Here is a 14,365-nt window from a genome sequence, read left to right as displayed (position 1 = left end):
GCACTACAAGTTAGGCATCTTTAACTTTGCTTCATATTCACATAAATGCCAATTTTTGTTTAATTCTGGAGATGGTTTCTCCTGTAATTTTTGCTTCAGTATGATTATATATTACCTCTGATGAGAATTAATCTAAAATAGTGAAGTAACAAGACTCAAGAGAGTGACACCCATAGGCATGGGTTTTATAAACCGGTGACAGTTACTCAATTTAAGAATGAATCAATCTGGCACTTTCTCAGATAATTAGGAATAGTGCTTCCTCAAGATCCAGCTATGCCACTCCTAGGCATATATCCAAAATATGCTCAAGTATACAACAAGGACATTTGCTCAACCATGTTTGTAGCAGCTTCATTATAGCCACCACCTGGAAATAACCCAGATGCCCCTCAGTTGAGGAATGGATACAGAAATTGTGGTACATTTTCACAATGGAATACTACTCAACAATTAAAAACAAGAAAATCATGAAATTTGCAGGCAAATGCTGGGATCTAGAAAAGATCAGCCTTGAGTGGGGTTCCCAGCAGAAAGACACACATGGTGTATACTCACTTATAAGTGAATATTAGACATATAATATAGGATAAACATAGTAAAATCTGTACACCTAAAGAGGGCAAGCAAGAAGGACGACTGGCTAAAATGCTCAATCTTCATTCAGAAGCAAACAAGATGGACATCAGAAGAGGAAGAAAACAGGGAACAGGACAGGAGCCTACCACAGAGGGCCTCTGAAAAACTACCCAATAGGGCATCAAAGCAGATGCTGAGACTTATAGCCAAACTTTGGCAAGAGTGCAGGGAATCTTATGAAAAAGGGGAGATAGAAAGACCTAGAGAGAATAGGAGCGCCACAAGGAGCAACAGAATCAAGAAATCTGGGGCCCAGTGGTCTTTTCTGATACTGATACTCCAACCAAGGACCATGCTTAGAGATAAGCTAGAACTCCTCACAGATGTAGCCCATGGCAGTTCAGTGTCCAATTGGGTACTCTAGTAAGGGGAACAGGGACTACCTCTGACATGAACTCAGTGGCTGGCTCTTTGATCACTTTCCCCTGAGAGGGGAGCAGCCTTACCAGGCCACAGAGGAAGACAATGCAGCCAGTCCTGATGAGACCTGATAGGCTAGGGTCAGATGGAGGGGGAGGTGGGCCTCCCCTATTAGTGGACTTGGAAAGGGGCATGGGAGGAGATGAGAGAGAGAGGGTGGGATTGGGAGGGAATGAGGGAAGGGACTACAGCTGGGATACAATGTGAATAAACTAATATAAAAAATTAAAATAAAAAAGAATAATGACTTCTGGGTATATGCCCAGGAGTGGTATAGCTGGGTCATGAGGTAGTGCTGTTCCTAATTTTCTGAGAAAGCACTTGATTGATTTCCAAAGTTGTTGTACAAGTTTACATCCCCACCAACAATGGAGGAGGGTTCCCCTTTCTCCACATCCTCACCAGGATGTGTTGTCCCTTGAGATTTTGATCTTAGTCATTCTGATGGGTGTGAGGTGAAATCTCAGGGTGGTTTTGATTTGCATTTCCGGAATGACTAAGGATGTTGAGGATTTCTTTAAGTGCTTCAATATGTGATTCAATATGGAACTCCACAAGGAGACCAACAGAGCCAAAAAACCTGAGCCTGGGGGACCTGCAGAGACTAATACTCCAACCAAGGACCATGCAGGGTGAGGACCTAGACCCACTGCCCAGAGGAAGCCCATAGCAGCTCAGATTCCAAGTGGGTTCCCTAGTAATGGGCAGGGGCTATCTCCGACATGAACTCTGTGGCCAGCTCTTTGATCACCACTCCCTGATGGGGAGGGGCATAGGGAGAGTAGAGAGAGGGTGGGCAGGCCTAGGAGGAGTCAAGGGAGGGGGCTACAGTGGGGATACAAAGTGAATAAATTATAATTAATTAATTAATATATATAATTAATTAAAATATATAATAATTACTTAATTAATTAATTAAAAAGGAATGATAACTTCCCAAGCTCTGTAATAGTTGCAGAAAAATTCCTTTAAAATTGTCAAAATATAACTGTAATAAACTAACTTGCTTTCTTACTTTCTTCTTCAGATAATATATTATTGCCATGTAGAAACGATGCTGAGTTTATATGTTAATATCATATCCTGCAGTTTTGCTGAATTTATGCATTCCAGTAATTCTCATTAGAATACAAGGCCATTTCATGTACCAACTATGGCAGTTTGACTTTCCATTTTTATGTTTTTTCTCTTGATTCATGGCACTGGATAGGCACTAAATAATATGTTTAATAAATGTGGAGATGTTCGGGTATTTTTAACAGTGGAGTACTTGAGTATCATTATATAGAAAAGCAACATTATACTTAAGTCTAGCAAAAATTTATTTATATAAATCTTTACCATTTCAGAATAAAAAAATGATTTGGTATAGGCAAAGGGTCTTCATGTTTTGGAGCATTCCTTTGAAAGAAAAATGTACACAAAATTAAATTTAAAACCACTTTGCTGTATAGGTACTTAAAGACTAAATATTCTTGGGCTTAATCTATTTTTATCCTTAAGAAAGCAGGCACTGCTTTTACTTACTACTTTATAGGGACTTAGCTTTAGATAAATTAGGAAGCTAAGCACTATTGCTATTCTAGTCCAACAAGGAAGGAAGAGGCATTTTTCAATACAGTTGAGAATTTTGTTGTTATGTATTTACTACTTAACTTGTGACATAAAAATAATCAAAAGCAAGTCATGAGTCTAAAATTTACTGAAATCAAAATATAATTGCATTTTAAGGTTGTTATCTTAGATTTTATTTTTTTAAATATATAATAAACTTCCAGTTACACAGGTTACATAATATTAGCTATAAATTCACCTATGAAGTTAAATATCCTTTAGAAAATACTTAGAAACAAATAATTCATAATTCAAAGCAAGGAAAAGATAATAGCACATATAATTCAAAAATTTATGTTACACTGTAATACATCATATGTGTGTGTGTTGTTCTTGAAGTGAATAAGTGAAAATTATTTTATTTTATTTATTTTATTTTTATTTTTTATTAAGTACAGTTTATTCACTTTGTATCCCTCCTGTAGCTACTTCCCTTCTCCCCCTCCCAATTCCACCCTCCCTCCTCCTTCTCCACCCATGCCCCTCTCCCAGTCCACTGATAGGGAAAGTCTTCCTCCCTTTCTTCTGATCCTATTCTATCAGGTCTCCTCGGGAGTGCCTGCATTGGCTTCCTCGGTAGCCTGGTAAGGCTGCTCCTCCCTCTGGGGGAGGTGATCAAAGAGCATGCCAATCAGTTCCTGTTAGAGACAGTCCCTTTTCCCATTATTATGGAGCTCACTTGGACACTGAACTGCCAAGGGCTACATCTGTTCAGGGTTCTAGGTTATCTCCATGAATGGTCCTTGGTTGGAGTATCAGTGTCAGAACAGACCCCTGGGCCCGGATTTTTTGGTTCTGTTGCTCCTTGTGGAGCTCCTATTCCCTCCAGGTCTTACTATTTCCCACTTCTTTCATAAGATTCCCTGTATTCTGCCCAAAGTTTGGCTATAAGTCTTAGCATCTTCTTTGATACCCTCAGGGTAGAGCCTTTCAGAGGCCATCTGTGGTAGGCTTCTGTCCTGTTTCATGTTTTCCCCCTCTTCTGATGTCCATCCTCTTTGCCTTTCTGAATGGGAATTGAGCATCTTAGCCAGAGTCCTCCTTCTTGATTAGTTTTTTCAGGTGTACAGATTTTAGTAGGTTTATTCTTTATTATATGTCTAATATCCACTTATGAGTGAGTATATACCCTGTGTGTCTTTCTGCCTCTGAGATACCTCACTCAAGATGATCTTTTCCAGTTCCCTCCATTTGCTGCAAATTTCATGATTTCCTTGCTTTTTTTTTTATGAGTAGTATTCCATTGTGTAGATGTACCACAATTTCCGCATCTATTCCTCAACTGAGGGGCGTCTGGGTTGTTTCCAGGTTCTGGATATTACGAATATAGCTGCTACAAACATGGTTGAGCAAATGTCCTTGTAGTATACTTGAGCATCTTTTGGATATATGATATATGCCTAGTAGTGATATAGCACTATTCCTAATTATCTGAGAAAGCACCAGATTGATTTCCAAAGTGGTTGTACAAATTTACATTCCAACCAGCAATGGAGGAGGGTTCCCCTTTCTCTACATCCTCTCCAGCATGTATTGTCACTTGAGTTTTGATTTTAGCCATTCTGATGTGTGTAAGGTGAAATCTCAGAGTCGTTTTAATTTGCATTTCCCTGATGACTAAGGATGTTAAACATTTCTTTAGGTGTTTCTCTGCCATTTGATATTTCTCTATTAAGAAATCTCTGTTTAGCTCTGTACCCCATTTTTTAATTGGATTACTTGGTTTGTTGCTGTTTAACCTCTTGAGTTCTGGATATTAGACCTCTCTCAGATATAAGGTTGGTGAAGATCCTTTCCCAATCTGTAGGCAGTCGTTTTATTCTGACGACAGTGTCCTTTGCTTTATAGAAGATTTTCAGTTTCATGAGGTCCCATTTACTGATTGTTGATCTTAGAGCCTGTGCTGTTGGTATTCTGTTCAGGAAGTTGTCTCCTGTGCCAATGAGTTCAAGGCTCTTCCCCACTTTTTCTTCTAACCGATTTAATATGTCTGGTTTTATGTTGAGGTCTTTGATCCACTTGGACTTTAGTTTTGTGCAGGGTTGTAAGTATGGATCTATTTGCATTTTCTACCTGTAGACATCCAGTTAGACCAGCACCATTTGTTGAAGATGCTATGTTTTTTCCATTGTATGATTTTGGCTTCTTTGTCAAAAATCAGGTGTCTATAAGTGTGTAGGTTTATTTCAGGGTCTTCTATTTGATTCCATTGGTCCACCAGTCAGTTTTTATGCCAGTACCATGCAGTTTTTAGTATTGTTGCTCTATAGTATAGCTTGAGATCAGGGATGGAGATACCTCCAGAAGATCTCTTATTGTAGAGGGTTATTTTAGCATTTCTGGGTTTTTTGTTATTCCATATGAAGTTGAGAATTTTTCTTTCAAGGTCTGTAAAGAATTGTGTTGGTAATTTGATGGGAATTGCATTGAATCTATAGATTGCTTTTGGTAACGTGGCCATTTTAATCCTGCCAAGCCATGTGCATGGGAGATCTTTCCATCTTCTGATATCTTCTTCTAATTCGTTCTTCAGAGCCTGGAAATATTTTTCATACAAGTCTTTGACTTGCTTGGTTAGGGTCACACCAAGGTACATTATGTCCTTTGAGGCTATTGTGAAGGGTACTGTTTCCCTAATTTCTTTCTCAGCCCTTTTGTTTTTTGTATACAGGAGTGCTACTGATTTTTTTGAGTTAATTTTGTATCCAGCCACTTTGGTGAAGGTGTTTATCAGCTGTAGGAGTTCCCTGGTAGAATTTTTGGGGTGATGCAGGTATACTATCATATCATCTGCAAAAAGTGATACTTTGACTTTTTCCTTTTCAATTTATATCCCCTTGATCTCCTTTAATTGTCTTATTGCTCTAGCAAGGACTTCAAGTACTATATTGAAGAGATAGGGAAAGAATGGACAGGCTTGCCTTGCCCCTGATTTCAGTGGAATTGATTTAAGTTTCCATTTATTTTTGATGTTGGCTATAGGCTTGCTGTATGTTGCCTTTACTATGGTTAGGTATGTGCCTTGTATCTCTGTTCTCTCTAAGATTTTTAAAAATGAATGGGTATTGGATTTTATGTTCAAATGTTTTTTAGCATCTAAGGAGATTATCATGTGGGTTTTTTTTCTTTCAGTTTGTTTATATGGTGGATCACATTGTTGGATTTCCATATATTGAACCACCCCTGCATACCTGGGATGAAGTCTACTTGGTCATAATGGATGATATCTTTGATGTATTCTTGCATTTGGTTTGCAAGTATTTTGTTGAATATTTTTGCATCAATGTTCATAAGGGAGATTGGCTTGAAATTTTTTCTTTGTTGGGTCTTTGTGAAGTTTAGGTAGCAAGGTGACTGTGGCTTCATACAATGAGTTTGGTAGTGTTTATTCTGTTTCTATTTTGTGGAATAGTTTGAAAAGTATCGGTGTTAGCTCTTCTTTGAAGGTCTGGTACAACTCTGCACTGAAACCATCTGGCCCTGGGCTTTTTTTGGATGGGAGATTTTTGATGACCACTTCTATTTCCTTAGGGGATATAAAATTATTTAATTAATTAACCTGGTCTTGATTCAGGTTTGGTAAGTGGGATCAATCAAGAAAATTGTCCATTTCATTTAGATTTTCAAATTTTGTGGCATATAGACTTTTGAAGTAAGACCTAATGTTTGTTTGGATTTCCTCACTGTCTGTCGTCATGTTCCCCATTTCATTTCCGATTTTGTTGATTTGGGTGGTGTCTCTCTGCCTTTTAGTTAGTTTGGCTAAGGATTTGTCTATCTTGTTGATTTTCTCAAAGGAGCAGCTCTTGGTTTCATTGATTCTTTGAATTGTTTTATTTATTTCTAATTTATTGATTGCAGCCCTCAGTGTCATTATTTCCAGCTGTCTACTCCTCTTTGGTGTGTCTGATTCTTTTTTACCTAGGGCTTTTAGGTGAGCCATTAAGTTGCTTGAATGAGATGTTTCAAATTTCTTCTTGAAGGCACTTAGTGCTATGAACTTTCCTCTTAGCACTGCTTTCATCGTGTCTCATAAGTTTGGGTATGTTGTGTCTTCATTTTCATTGAATTCTAGGAAGGCTTTAATTTCTTTATTTCTTCCCTGACCCAGCTGTCATTGAGTAGTGAGTTGTTCAGTTTCCATGTGTGTATAGGCTTTTTGCTATTTCTGTTGTTATTGAGGTCCAGCTTTAGTCTATAGTGATCAGATAGGATTCAAGGGATTATTTTAATCTTCTTGTATCTGTTGAGGCTTGCTTTATGACCAACAATGTGGTCTATTTTGGAGAAGGTTCCATGAGGTGCCGAGAAGAAGGTAAATTTTTTTTGTGTTTGCGTGAAAGGTTCTATAGATGTCTGTTAGGTCTATTAGATTTATGACCTCTGTTAGAGACATTGTTTCTTTGTTTAATTTCTGTTTTGTTGACCAGTCCTTTGTAGAGAGTGGGGTGTTGAAGTCTCCCACTATTAATGTGTCGGGATCTATGTGTGGTTTCAGTTTTATTAATGTTTCTTTTACAAATGTGGGTGCCTTTGTATTTGGGGCATAGATGTTCAGGATTGTGATATCTTCCTGGTAGAATTTTCCCTTGATGGGTATGAAGTGTCCGTCCCCATCTCTTTTTATTAATTTGGTTGAAAGTCTATTTTATTAGATAGAATGGCTACTCCTGCTTGCTTCCTGGGTCCATTTGCTTGGAAAATTGTCTTCCAGCCCTTTACTTTCAGGTAATGTCTATCTTTGTGACTTAGGTGTGTTTCTTGCATGCAACAGATTGTTGGGTCTTTTTACACATTCCTTCTGTTAGTCTGTGTCTTTTTATTGGAGAATTGAGTTCATTGATGTTAAGACAGATTAATGACCAGTGACTGTTAGATCCTTTGATTTTGATGTTGGCTGAGGTAGTGTGTTTGTGTGCTTGGCTACTTTTTGTTTGCAGTAGTGAGGTTATTTATGTCCTGTATTTTCTTGAAAGTAGCTAGTTTTCTTGGCTTGTATTTTTTTTCTATCATCTTCTGTAATGCTGGATTTGTGTGTAGGTATTGTTGAAATTTGTTCTTGTCATTGAATATCTTGTTTTCTCCGTCTATGAGGACTGAGAGTTTTGCAGGGTATAGTAGCCTGGGCTGACATCTGTGTTCTCTTAGGGTCTGCATGATATCTGTCCAGGCCCTTCTGGCTTTCATAGTCTCTGTTGAAAAGTCAGGTGTGATTCTAATGGGTTTGCCATTATATGTTACTTGGCCTTTTTTCCTTGCAGCTTTTAGTATTTTTTCTTTGTTCTGTATACTTACTGTTTTGATTATTATGTGGCGGGAGGATTTTCTTTCCTAGTCTAATTTATTAGGTGTTCTGTACTTATAGGCCTCTCTTTTAAGTTGGGGAAATTTTCTTCTATGATTTTGTTGAAAATATTTTCTGGGCCTTGGAGAGGGGAATCTTCTTTTTCCTTTATTCCTATTATTCTTTGGTTTTGTCTTTTTATGTTGTCTTGGATTTTTTGGAAGGTTTGTGTCAGGAATATTTTAGAGTTTTTTTTTTTTTTTTGATGGATACATTGATATCTTCTATTGTATCTTCCACACCTGATATTCTTTCTTCCATCTCTTGTAGTCTGTTGGTTATGCTTACCTCTCTAGTTCCTGTTTTCTTTCCTAAGTTCTTCCTCTCCATGATTTTTCTCCTTTTGTGTTTTCTTTAATTTTTTCTATTCTATCTTCAGATCTTGAACCATTTTATTGTTTTCCTTCACCTGTCTGACTGTATTTTCCTGTCTTTTCTTCAATTCCTTCACCTGTTTGAACAATCCTGTTTCTTTTATTTCTTTCAGTGATTTAATCATTTCCTTCTCTGAAATTTGGCTGCATCTTCCTGTATTTCTTTACAGATGGCCACAATTTGTTTGACTTTATCTTACTCTAATTCTTTATACATTTTATTTGTTTCCTCCAGTACCCTCTTCATAAGCATAGATATAAGGTCATCTTTTGAATTTCACTTATGTTAGGATATCCAGGGCTACTTGCCCCTGGATAACTGGGTTCTGGAGATGCCATATTGCTTTGCCTTTTGTTGGTTGTGCTTATACGCTGGCCTCTACCCATCTTGCTATCTCAGGTGTTGGCTGTTAATTTCTGGTGCCTGCTGGAATCTTGGGGTGGGAGAATCCCCTTGGCAGGGTTCTGAAGATCTCCTTAGCTTTTTAGGTATGGTCAACTGAATGGTGGTGTTTCTCAGGAATTGTCACAATTTACCTGTGTGGTAACTGTGGTATTCAGGAAGGCTCTCCTCTCATTGGTAGAAGTCCTGGAGATGGGTGCCCTACTGCTGGGCTTCTTGCTCTGAATTTAGTGAGCTGCTGTTAAGCTGTATTTGCTGGGCACAGCCCTCTTTAGGAACCATGGAGTCCAGTGGTTTCATCAGTTTAGCTAGGGATAACTAGTCATACCTTGGAGCAGTATCTGAGGGCTGCTCCAATGGCTCTTAGGCTTCTGTAGGTCTGAAGTTGGAGCTGTGTACTCCAGTACCCTAGTCGTGTTCAATGGCAGGTAAGCCTTGTACTCATGGGCACACGTGTGCAGTAGGAGGCCAGAGCCTAGAGCCTGTGGGAACTCAGAAACTTTTCTGGGTCTGGGTGTTCTGAGGGTTGGACCTGATGTTTTCCCTACTGTAGGGTTTCTTTCCAACAGGGATACCCAGTCTATGGTGTTTTGGGGTCTGCACTTCCATCTGGGATGGTGAGTAGAACATGCAGACACAGGCCTGTGGCTCCACCTTGCTGGTAACTGGGCTCCTGCATAAACCCAGGAACTTTTCCCAAGAACTTTTCAGGGATGGGAGGTGTTGGCTGAGTGCTCTGAGATCAGACCTGCTATTCCCCTCACTGTGGGGTTTCTACCCAACAGAGAAACTCAGTCTCTGATGCTCTGGGACCTTCGGTTCTGTCTGGGATGGCAAGTCAGGCATACAGACAGGACTCTGTGCTGGTGGCTGTGTACCCCACTCTGGGCTGGCTACTGGGTGCCTGCTGGACCCCTGATGCTTTTCCAGGGATTGTCTGGGTGACCTAAGGTCAGTCCTGATCACTTCCTGCACCGTGGGGTTTTCTCCCGACTGGAAATTCCAGTCTCTGGTGTTGTGGAGCCCACTTTTCAGTCTGGGATAGTGATCAGAGCTGGTGTGTGGCTCTGGGCTCACAACTGAGCACCTGGCGGGACTGGGAACTCTTCTGAGGTTTAGCTATATGACCTGATGGAGTTTCCTCTCACCTGGGTAACACAATCACTGGTGTTTTAGGGCCCAGAGTTCTGTCTGCTGGTCACTGTGCAGACCCTGCTATGCTGCTAGTAAGAAAGAGCGTCCTCCTGCCACCGCCATCTTGGATCCCAACCAAATAGGTGAAAATTTTCAGCAAAGATCGTAAATTGATTGTTGGAGAGTCCTCAGTAACCATGACTTCACTAGCACCAAGCATTTGGCTAGGGTTTCAATATCAGGCATGGTATGGTCCCCTCTTATGGAGAGAATATTAAACTTAATTAGTGAGCTGTTGTTTACCACAAAGGTATGCCACTAATGTATACTTAAGGTTATTGTGCAGTGGTTATCATTTTAAAAAATATCCTTGTCTATATATAATACAAGTTCTAAAAGAGTGATCACTTAAACTGATAGTTGAGTCTTAACAATAGAAGGTAACTCTAGAATGCAAGAAGGGTTCTGCATTTTTTTTATAGCTTGCCCCAGGGCTTATCTGATGCACTTAAAAAAATCTCAGAACAATTAGCAAGGTATCTCATTAGTTTTCTCTAATATTCCTCAGAATCTCCCCTTTGGAGAGCCTGTTTAAGGTCTTATTCAACCAAGGAGCCTCTGGCATGCTTTTATTATATGTTGTGTATGTACAATATAATATATTGAATATAAACATTTTGGAAGTCTTGCAAAGAGATACAAAATTCACCACCAGTTACTTCCCTACACACAACTTTACCTTGCTATCTACCTTAGCTTACCATGTATGTTTATTTTTTAATGCCCTTTGTTTTAGAAACTTCAGTGCTTTATTAGAATATGTAACATATGACTCTTCTGGACTCTGAAACAGAAAATATAGGAAGATGTTTGAATCCAATATAAAAAGTCAACTATATTGTGGTAATACACTTAGTTGATGTTCACAAAAATTCTTCTAAGCTTGACTAGCCAGTATAAAAAATATGCATTGTATAATGTGTACAGCTATAACAAATTATCAAGAATGATGTGGATTCCTTGATAAGAGAAAATTTCTTCTAACTCCTGCCTGTGTGTGTGTGTGTGTGTGTAATTGCATGTGCAGGTGGAGGCACATGTAATTGTACGTGTGAACATAGTAAGCAGAAGTCAATATTAAGTGTCTTCCCCCATACGTACTTTACTCGTCAGAGAGATGATTGCTCACTGGCTGATGCAGCCAGTGAGCTGGATAGTGCACGCCATGGATCACTCTAGACTCACTTCCCTAGTACGTAGAGTTGAAGGTGTCCACCCTTATGCATGTTTTTTTTCATGGTACTAGGAATCTGAAGAAGCACTTTACTAATTCTTCTCCCCAGGCTCCTGAGAATTTTTATGATGATACTGTAACATAATAGTTTTTTTTTCAACTAACAGTCTAAAGAATATATTATTCACAATAATGCATATTTCATCAACGAGACTAGATGATAGACTACAGATAGATAAGTAGATGAAATAGATAATAGGTGATGATTGTAACTGATGGAATACTTACTAGTAACGTGGTAGCTCAAACACTTATCCTGGGGTTTTGAATGTTTATTAATGGAGGATGTCATCAATTTATGCCAGAGTGTTCAGTAGCGAATGGGACTTAGTTTATGGCACTAGCTCTCTGCTTTCAAGATGGTTATAGCTTTGATCACAAAAATATTATATTCTAGTTAATGCAGTCTTCTTTTGATTACTTATGCCTAATTAGATCTGATTGTATCCAAATATTCATGATAAATAGTCAAGATGAAAGACAAACAGGAAAAGTATTTATTGTTCCACAAAGGAAAATGAAGTTAGGTGTTCTGCTTAAAACTTTTTGCTACAAACAATTTACAATTGGTGAATATTAATGTTAGCTGGAGCTCAACATTTGTCAGGATTTGTCAGGAAGCCACAATGTGGATTCAGGACTTGATGCTTTTCTAAATTTTAGTATGAGGAGAATAAATTGGATGCCTTCTGAGGCTGTTATTTAATGCTAAAATATGCTTGTTACTAAATGATATAAAAGGTGGAATGGGGTGACAACAGCATGAGGGCAGAAAATAGGATGGGGAGGGCACATTCATTTCTATAAACTGTCTTAAAATCTATCAGGACAGAAAGTGGAATGGGGGTAACATTCATTTCTGTCCTAAAATCTAGTGATAGATAAAGGAACATTTTATATATTGAGTGATAAAACAAAAATAGAAGCTCTAAAAGCTCCCAGCACATGGTATTGTTCAATAAATGTTGCTGTTACCATTTTAAAGGGAGAACAAAGCACATATCCTTTGATGGATTGACAGATGAATAACTTCTGATACACTGGAAAACTGCATAGTGACAAAAATAAGCCAAGATAAGCATGGTGGCACATGCTTGCTAATTGGGAGGTAGGTAAGATGATCAGGAATTCAGGTTATTCTCAACTATGTGAAAAGTTCAGGCTCAAACTCTGGTATGTAAGACCTGAACAAACCAGTGTCAAGCCAGTAAGGCACAATGCGAATGAATCATAGGTGTTCACAAAATGAAAAAGGTTATACACCAAATGTTTTTATTTTACATGACCTTTAAAATGTCAAGGTATGGCCTGGGCAGGCTGGTAGTGCCAGTGCCACTATGATGAACAAATATGTAATGGAGATATTGGAAAAAATGGGTGCACTATGGAGAGAGGCAGAACTGGACATGATGGTGGTGACAGGTGAGAGAGAGGGCTGAGGTGGACATGCTGTTATTGCCCAGTAGGGTTTGTGAGATTGTATGCAACAGCCTGGAGCTTATACAGACACAGCAGACCCAACTCCCACCTGCCTCTGCCTCCCACCTGCTTGAGTTAAAGATGAGCTACCACCATACAGTGGTATTGGATTTTTCAGATGCCCTTTCTGCATCTGATGCGCTTATCCTATAGTTTCTGTCTATTGGTCTATTTATAGAGTGAATATTATTTATTGATTTATGCATGTTTGTTTCTCTTTGTGTTTTTGGTGGAGGTTGTTTGTTTTTTCGGGTTTTACCAGTCATGTTTGGTTCTCCAACTCTCTGGGCTATGCAGGCTCTGGCTTCAGGTCATCCAGATAATGTTGGGCTCCCTCACCAGACATGGACTTCAAGTTAAACCAAACATTGGTTGGCCACTCCCACAAGTTCTGTATTACCATTGCCCTAGCACATTTTGGAAAGGCAGGACAGATGTTAGGTTGAGGGTTTTGTGGCTGGTTGGTGTCTAGGTTTCTTTTAAATAGCCTGCAGATTACCTTCTCAGGCCAAGAAGACTAAAATGTAGGGGTGAAGGCTCCATGCCAAGATTTTTTTCCTTTTCTTTGTTTGCATACTATTTTGAGAATTACTGGTGTTCTTCTTTGAAAGCTTGATAGATTTTAGGATAAAAGTAGTATAAATTCTGGAACTGGCCCTTTTAAGTTATTTTTACATAGTTTCTATGCCCTCTCTATGCACACTTTTGCTAACTTTAGCAAGGCTATTAAAATAATATGTGCCAGAGACCTTTTTTTAAAAGACTATTATGTTTATTTGATTTGCATAGGTGTTTTTCCTGCATATAGGTCTGTCTGTCATGTGTGCTTGAGGAGTCCAGAAAAGGGAGTCAGAGCCTCTAGAATTGAAGTTATAGATAGTTGTTAGTTGTCATATCGGTGCTAGGAATGGTACCTGGGTTCTTTGAAAGAGTTGCCAGTGCTCTTAAATACTGAGTCATCTCTCCATCCAACCAGAAACTTTTAAAAGTAAAAATACACTGCATCTCAGGCAACCTTTTGTGGAATATTAGCTTCACTTCTCCATTAACCACAATATTTTAAATAGTAGAGAAAAAAAGTTCTTGTTGCTGATGACAGAGTCCATAAATACCATTCAGAATACCGCAATAATTTTAAAAGCTTATTTATTTAATTTCAAAGTCTGTATTCTTTCTTAAATATCTTGACCCCTTCACCATTGGCTGAACCCTGAACTACTTGTCCACCACCATCTCATACAACTGCTTATTTAGTTGAGAATGGTGAAGGAACTGGAGATGACACACTCTAAGCCAGGACTTTGTACAATCCTAGCACAAGATGAATAATTTCTTTTTAACAGAAAGTAAAGCTGAAAAAAAAATTTTTTTTTAGTATGTCTTTTAAAATCTTTAAGCAAAGGGCGCATAATCCTGGGAGGTGAACCATGTAGAAACATTGTAGGGGTCGCAGGGCCAGTGCCAAGGCAATCAGATCTTTATGAAAGCAGTATTTTCTGTGTTTCCTTTTTAATTTGCAGCCTTTTCTTATTTTGGTATTTTTTTAACGTTGTGGATGAATGCCAACTTTCAGACGGAGCCCACTTAGCTTGTCCACATGTATCTCCATGCCAGCCCTCCATTCTTCCTCTCCAGATATTTTTGGGAGTAACAAACATTCTCTC

This window comes from Psammomys obesus, unplaced genomic scaffold (assembly GCF_907164565.1).
Source record: "Psammomys obesus unplaced genomic scaffold, mPsaObe1.curated_primary_1811, whole genome shotgun sequence".
NCBI classification, from domain to species: domain Eukaryota; kingdom Metazoa; phylum Chordata; class Mammalia; order Rodentia; family Muridae; genus Psammomys; species Psammomys obesus.
Note: the sequence above shows the minus strand (reverse complement) of the source record.